Source organism: Chondrus crispus, genomic scaffold (assembly GCF_000350225.1).
Source record: "Chondrus crispus Stackhouse genomic scaffold, scaffold_102, whole genome shotgun sequence".
Taxonomy (NCBI): Eukaryota; Rhodophyta; class Florideophyceae; order Gigartinales; family Gigartinaceae; genus Chondrus; species Chondrus crispus.
Window position 1 is genome coordinate 210,961 of NW_005178889.1, and position 8,248 is coordinate 219,208.

Genomic DNA, 8,248 nt, shown 5'->3' on the forward strand with positions numbered 1-8,248 from the left:
GTGTGAGTGGAGTCGTGTGCGGCTCCCCCAGCCTCTCGCCAGTGATCGCGCCTTTCCTGCTCCCCTCTCTTTTGGGGGATGACGTTTGTGGGATCGTCTATGTGCAGATGTAACTGCTTGAGGTACCGCCCACGCCGCCCCGCAAACCATGGACGCAGAACATGCCTCATCTTCTGCACGGTCATGCAATACAGGGAATTTCCGCGCCTTCCATCAGTTCCACGACTCCAAATGTGATTCATGACGTCCATCATCACACTGACGTACGGCGGCATGTCAAAGTCGTAGTAGAAAGATATTCCATTCCTCGCCTCCGTCGCCATCTGATTGGAATGTGGCAGCTGGTCATCCCGATGACCTCCCAATGTGAGCTTAAGAGCTGGCAAGAAAGCACTTTTCGTTGCGTGTCGAATGGCGAGATTTGTATCGCGATACGCGTACGCCAGAGATGATATCAAAAAACGCGAGGCGTGAAGCTCCTCCCAGCGATTCCGTGCTTGGTCTGCCCCTCGTACATCACCAGCCCGAACAGCAGCGTGCTCAGCAAGTGTCAAATTAGTCATGGTTTTTATTCGCAAGTGGCGAAGGTCGGCGAGCGTCCTCTTCGGTTTCGAGCCCAGTCTGCGGGAAGTTTGCGCTTCCACTTTCCTTGCCATCACGGAGCCTGCGGTCGGGATTTGACGCTGCTTCGTCCAAACTCCGCGGAATCTTTTCCCATTAAAGAACTTCTCAAAGTCTTCCTTTGACAGCGGACCAAATACTTCTGGAAACATAGCCGCCGCGTGGAGTTCAGCACTAGTGCGGCCATGATTTTCGATGTACAAAACCATCGTTTGAAGACGTTCGTCCTCGAGATCACGCACGGTTGTTCCAAGTACATTTCGTAGTTTGGCACTTTGCCGGTGCTCCAATGTAAGGAAACCCTTCTGGCGCATGAGCTCCACCATCTTCCGCACTGTACTGCTCTGCGCGGCACTTCTGTCGTATCCCCCGAGCGGTGACCCCCCCGGAGCGTCGCCTGGAGCGTCTGTATCAGCAACGCGAGTACGCCGATAAGACCTCGAGGCAGCCGTAATGGTTCTGATCTTCATACGAGCCTTGGAAGATTCCAGCAGCCACGCCCCACATGATTCTATATACGGTAGCATTAGAACGTTCAGGCCTTTCACGAGGCGGATAATGAGCATCTCCAGAGCCTCATCAAGATGGACATATGTCCACCCACGCGAATCGTATAAAGTGCCCAAACCAGCTGTAAAACTTGGTACTCGTGCTACCATTGCGCCTGGCTTGTCCTTGAAAAGGTCATTGAAAAACACAGGCGGCATTACGGCACGAAAGAAAGCGTAGAACAGGTAGAGCTCCTGATATTTGATGTGACCCGTAGTGTGGAGGACGTTGTTCAGCCTCAGCCAAAAGCTGTCCACCACATCCGTGTGAGCTGTTCTTGATAGAACATGGAAGCCCACGGTAGGGAGCAGGCATGTGAAAAGGATCATGGAAACGAAATGTTCTCCGTTGGGGCTTCGTGAAAAGAATTCCATGACGCGCGAACGGCAAAGACGGCCGATAGAAAGGGTCCTTGCCGTGACCTTCTCTGTCACGCACCGCAGCAGTACAGAATTACTGCTAACCTCCTTTGCTCTCGTCATGGAAGTTCGACCTTGCAGAATCTCTTCGAGGTTGTCCTTCATGTCCGGACATTCGGCTTGGACCAGATCTGTTGTGTGTATGATGAGAGCCGCGCACACGCTGAAGAGTAGAGAGCGATTATTGCGCGCATGGCCATGCTTTAGAATGTTATCGACCTGACTCCGCGAGAGTCCAGAGCATTCCGCAAGCTCTTGAAGTCCAAGGCCATCTAACATTTCCTTGCAAACAGGATACATGCTCTGCTTTTCCACGTGAAAGAAGCCGGGGAATGGTATGAGCCATTCATGGAGTCTAGTTCTTGAACTGCTTCCATCCCCACTTATCCCACCTCTTGATTCTCGAAGAGAGTTCCGCCATATATTGACCAGCATCTTGTACGTTGGCTGGTCCCCGGACACGACTACAAAGCGTGGGCAGTCCGGCTGACCTGGTCTCAAAAGTTCAGAAATCAATTGAAGCTTTTGGTGGATTGTCAAAATGTCGGCGGCATTCATCCGACACACGTCGACAAACAGTACATCTTGTTCGTACAGTTCTGGGCTTTTGCTATCCATCCCGCCATGTGGAGTGAAGCAGGACAGCAAAAGGGTCCGAAAATTAACTCCTTGGTGCTTGTAGGCCATCTCCGTGTTGCCTCGCCTATACTGCATGGGTTCGCGTCCTGTTCCCAGCAGCTCCGACCGCTTTTCGAAAACAGCACCAAACGCGATGTCGTAAAAGTCAGTGAGGACGCTTTGATCCTCCTTCGAGTTAAGCGAAGATATAAATGCGTTTCGACTAGACAAGGAAGGCACGTCTGACCATTTTCTCCAACTCTGAAACCACTCTTCGTTGAACCCTGCCATCCCCGTTGTTGCATTTGACGCATTGTGTACGAGCTTTCGACGCTTTGACTGCAGTATTGACTGCGTCGCTGTCCCACTCACCATAGGAAGCGATTTGCCGGCTGCCTTGACGCTATGCACGGGAAGAATATCAAAGTTATCCATTTGCACCGTGATAATTCTGTCGTCAACTGGCACCTCATCGAAGGCTCCTCGTGTCGCCTGCTCTCGTTCCGCAATTAGAGCTTTTCGATAGGCCTCAGTGGTGTCGTAAGAGAGGACGAGCCCAAGCGAGTGCAGCACACTCGTCCACGACGGCAACGATTCCAGCATTCCAGCAATGGAAAGGGTTGTCTGCAGAGGCCCCACGCTGATACGCGAGCGAGAGAAGACCACTTGTTCCAGTATCTTCAGCGCCCTCAGGCATAGTAGAAAGTCTGTCCGGGAAAGCGCTGCTGATGAACCGCGCTCATTTAGCGAGATTTCAGCAAAGTTGTCCAACTCTTGCCTCGGCATGACAGATTCATCGTTGTTGATGGGGAAAATGTCAGAAAGGGCGAGGCCAGTACCTGATGCAGTCACTTTCCACCCGGCCAATTGCCTATTGGATGCCATATCAAGAACTGTAGAACCCCAAAGCTTTCGCGGAACTGCAGAGATCTCTTCCGAAAGCTTCCAACTGCCTCGTCGATAATCATCTCTCTTCGAGCCCAACCTCCTTGACATATCGTTCAGTAGCCTTCTTCTTTCCCTAGGCAGCAAAGCAGTTTCGTCTCCATCCGCCAGTGATATTACCCCATTAACGGTGTGAGCGAGAGCCTCAGCTGTCGCATAACACCGGTTCTTCCTGGATAAAGAGTAGAGGTGTACATTTCGAGCGGCTAAGACAGGGGAAATGCGCGATTCGATAGTCTGCATCGTAACATCTGCGGAGGTCGATGAACTGTGCGCGTTCAGCTCCTTTCGCAAGGACGTTACATCTGAGACCGGAAGAAAGCGACATTCGGGCAAAGATGGAAAGGGCCGCTTGACTCTACTGCGCAGCGCTTCTGCGAGGCGAGAAATTTCATGCGAATGACTGAGCCCGCTACTGCCTACGTTACCATCCAAAGCGAACAGTACGCATTCAACCAAGCATCTGTCAGCCGAGTGACGTAGCATCGATAGCTGAAATGTAGGCCTATTATCGCCCCTGCCTTTCGAAAGTATGTATCTGCAAGCCCCGCAAGCGTACTTCTCGACCACGTCCTCCAGTACAAGGCATCCATCCGATAGAATGCCAACTGCCTCGACCAGCTCGGCGTATTCTTCAGCTGCTTCGAGGGTGCTTGTAGAGGGCTTTTGCAATGGACGAAGCACTGAGCTTGTTTCCAAGCATCCTTTTTCTTTAAAAACACACACTCCGAACTGTGTACCGCGGTTCGAATCGTCTTGAAGAATGGCAGTATTCATTGAATGTCTCGTGTGGTTGTGATGAAATCTGCAAAAACGCGTGTCCTGTATTCCCCTCAGTATCTCCAAAGCGTCGTTGATACCAATGCCCGATCGATTAGACAACTCTGCACAGAAGCCCGCTCGAACGCCTTCTGTATCCAGTAATACTTGGAATAGTGCCAGATTCACTGATACATGTCCAGGTACGGGAAAGTCATGACAGCGATCCTGATCGCTGTAATGTTTGCGCAGCTTTTCGCAGATGAAGCAGACGTTATTCCTTGAAGTTCTCGGATTGACTCTCGATTTCCTACGCTGGAGCGCTGTGCGCGCTCTAGAGCCGTACCGCCTGGTATCGATTATGACAGACCAACCTAGTTTCTTGGATCTGCAATCTGTGCAGAGGAGAAATGACCCCGCCTGTTTACCGGAAAAAGGGTTTTGGAGGGGAGAAGTATCAACTGTTCCTCTCATCTGAACTTGTTTGCCTGTCAAAAATACATGGATGGCTGGGCGCTTCTTGGTGTTGGAGCCACAAGCCATGCAGCAGTCGAGCTCTGGATCGAAGCTGGGATCGGAACTAATCTGCTTTGTCGAAGATTGCATGCCGCTAAATCCTCTGAGCAAGTTTCGCTCTGCAAAGCAAGAATTGAGGTCTTGCAGGCACGGTTGAACGAAAGAGAAGTGCGGCGAAGGCGATGCTGATAGATGGGAAGAGCTCGGAGAGAGAAAAGTTGAACGACATGATATCCAGACGAAAAACGGCGACGAGGGAGGTTCAATTCAACAGTCACGTGTACACGAGAATCCGACGTCAGGGGGTATGAGAAACGAAATTTCCAAATTTTGCCGAACCTTGCGGACTGCTCGGGTCTTTTAACTTGGTTCCTGGATTCTAAGGAGTAGCCTCGCCTCGGTAATTGTACGTCCACACCGACCAAGCTATCTACCCCTAGAATCCGAACTATCTTGCCCAGCGCGCTGCCACCCCTCCGTGCGAGACCTTTAGCCCCGCTCTGCGTTTCCACGACGCCTATGTTAGTTTCTGTGTAGTCTGGTCTCCTGGTTCCCCTTTTTCTTTAATTCTCTCTTCTACCACTGACTACAACTACCCTACCACGCACGCTGAGCCCCGACGCCGGTGCCAGTCACCACCGGGTGGATTCCGAATTTCCTAACGCATTCGAACCCGCGTGGCTCTGCCTACGGTCGCGCTCCACGTGGGCGTAGGGCATGGCAAAATATGACAAACTTGTAGTATAGTGGCAGTCTAGAGCTATGAGCTAGTTCGAGGAGGAGATAATAACTAGTGAGAGGTATCCCGCAGTAGATGGCGACGGTGGTGGAGAAAAGGGGAATTACGTCCGCCGACTGTAAAAACACGACGTATTCGTCCACTTGCGAACCCGGAAGGGAATCAGCACCCAAACGAGGTGTGTACGAACACACTAAAGGGAGAAACCAGGTTCTGAGGACTAGTGTCAGAAATGGGCGGAGCGCCCAGTAGCCGAAACTCTGGGATAGAACGAGAGGGACATATATCAGTAGTGCCCAAAGGCTAAAAGCTTGTCATAGCTTGCGACCTCACAATCGTCAAAATATAGGGATATGGAAATGGGTCTTGGAACAGTAATAAGCCTAAGCTAGAGGCTAGTATTTGCCCGCGTAGTCGCAACGACAGAGGGAAAAGGGAAAACAATAGAAACGTCGAATGAAAAAGTAAGGCCTATGCTTGAAGCTAGTCTTAGGCCGCGTAGTCGCAACGACGGGGAAAGCAGAAGGAAAAGGTAAAGGCTATGGAAACCAGGGAAACGTCGCAAGACAGATGCCAACAATGTCGCCAAAGTCAGAGGCCTGGATTGACCCGCGGCGTCGCTCCTTCGAAGGAAATCCGTTCCCAAAAGAGCCTTGACTGTTTAATGTCGTTGCCCGGCGCCGTCCCTTAAATAAGCGAGGTCGCGGGGTCTTGGACATTGTCCATTCTACTGTACTACTGTATACTAATCCACTAAATCCCCTAAACCAAAGCCGCCAACAATCGTACGCCTCCCAGAGCAAGGTGGCGGCTACCCTCACGCACCACTCCGTCAAAAAGACAACCCACAACCCGTGACGAGGATCAGTGAGATGGCTTCCAAAGTAGGTAAGGATGGGACCGAGCTCTGCCCAAAACCCTTGGCAGACCTCAAATTGTCCCCACCACGAGGGGAGTTGCTGGTACCGGTTGGGATAGTGTGACCGAGCAATTTCCCCCGCCTCAACCATTTGGTAAGCTAGGAAATATCCCGTTTCCGATCTCATCTTACGCTCGAATCGGACCGTATGCTGGAAGAAGGGGATGTTCCCGCGTTTCGTATATCGGAAATTGAGGGGGAGGATTGCGCGCGTGTATGACAGGTCATCGTTAGTCACCGTCAGTTGGTTATGCCACAGGCGGTCGGCCTCGAGCACGGGGTCACCCCGTGTCCAGCTGAGGAGGTTGTCAAGGTAATCAAGCTCCCCCTCCGTGCGAAACTTCCACGTGTCACATCCGAAGGACGGAGGGATGAGGGCATCGGATAGGGATAGGTCGAGGCGGTCGAGGACGGCTTCCATGAACCGCAGGGATAGGCCCTGTCGGCCACGAGGGGAGGAACGACGCAGGATAGAAGGGGGAATGGCGACACGGGCACGCCAATCGTAGGAGGAAATGGCTTGAAGGGGAAGGTGACCCGGTAACATCCCCGCACCGTCGGCAAAGTCGCGCCCGATGTTAGTGACGTCGCGCACGTCGATGGCGGAAAACCAAGGAGTGGCCGCGTACAGTAAGGGATAGTTGCGCATGGAGTTACCTTGGAGCTCGGCTAGTGAGGGGTATCGACAAGGGGCTGATGAAGGATGGAGATCGGGATGAAAGACCGGTTCAGGAACGTTGGTGTTCGGGGGAAGTCGGGGTATGGAAGGAAGGTCGCTAGGAATGGAAGGCGTGTGTGAGAAGCCCACACCGCGGCGACGGCGGGCGGTATGTCCGACAGTGGGATCCGATGAAGGAAGCATGGAGATCGTCTTACTCTCACGCGAGCCGCGACCGATGGTCGGAAGAAAAAGGAAGAAGTTGGGAAGCAAGGGAGTGAAGCCGCTGCGCGAGAGCGCTCAGAAGGGCGATATGTAGTGCAATACACACCTGGAAAGGGGGGTGAAAAGAAAGGAAAACATTTGGATATGAAAAGTAGTCCGGGTTTGGGGGACACACGTGTGAATAATTGCACAGTTTTAATTTTTAATTATTTTATTTTATTTAGTTAATTAGTTGGCATTAATTTTGCTGACATTAGATTAGATCTAGAATCTAGAGCCGGGAGCTACTGTACTCGCCCCGGCGGGGCTCCATATAACTTAGCCCTTTGACCGAACAAGTCAATAAACCAACCCGAGTTGCCGGAGTTGAATGTCGCCTTGGTCGAAGTCCGTCTCTATCAAGACGCTCCCTTTTACCTAAGCCTACGGCATCCTCTATCGCTCGGGGTTCCCTTTTCTCTTTCCTTTATTTCCCTATCCTTTTCTATCTCTAATTCTACCTATTTTTCCCTTATCTTGTGTTGCTGCCATCGGCCTCGGTTGCGACCGAACCGGTGTAGGTGTTTCGAGCCATCGGGCGACACAGTTGACGTAGCGCTGCTACTGTGACCCATTTTCCGACGGAGACCGTTGTAACGACGCCTCCCTCGAAGGGCTCCGTCGTATTACGAGCCAGTGTTGGTACCATCGGTGTCGGTTGCGACCGAACCGGTGTAGGTGTTTCGAGCCATCGGGCGGCACGGTTGACGTAGCGCTGCTACTTTCATTTCATCCCGTCGGGCTGCGTTGCGACGCCCCCGTCGAAGGCCTTGTCGCGTTACAAGGTGTCGAAGAAGCTCAACGAGCATTGGCCTTACAACCCAGTGGAACCGGGGTACCTACGTACGCGCCCCACCCCACACTCGTCGAGCAGATCTCTTCGCAAGTCTCTACCACACCGATCCCGGGCCGGGCTATTTCTCTGTGCCCCCCCCATCAGGGATCCGAGCTACTACGAGTCGCAAGCTCGTTTAAACGGAGAAGGGAGAGTCGGACACTCCGTAGCGCTGTGCCATCGGCAGTTCTTCTTTTTGTTGCTGTTGTTGTTTTTGCTGGACCATCGGACCGCGGTCTCTGCCCGACAGGCGCATTGCACTATACCTGCCATTACTACTGTACCTTGTCATATACAAGCTCTGGGCTGTAATGTATATAGTACGTTGTCGGCCTGTAATGCACACGTGTAGTTCGTCCGTCTGTAAGTCACACGTGTAGTTCGTCCGTCTGTAAGTCACACGTGT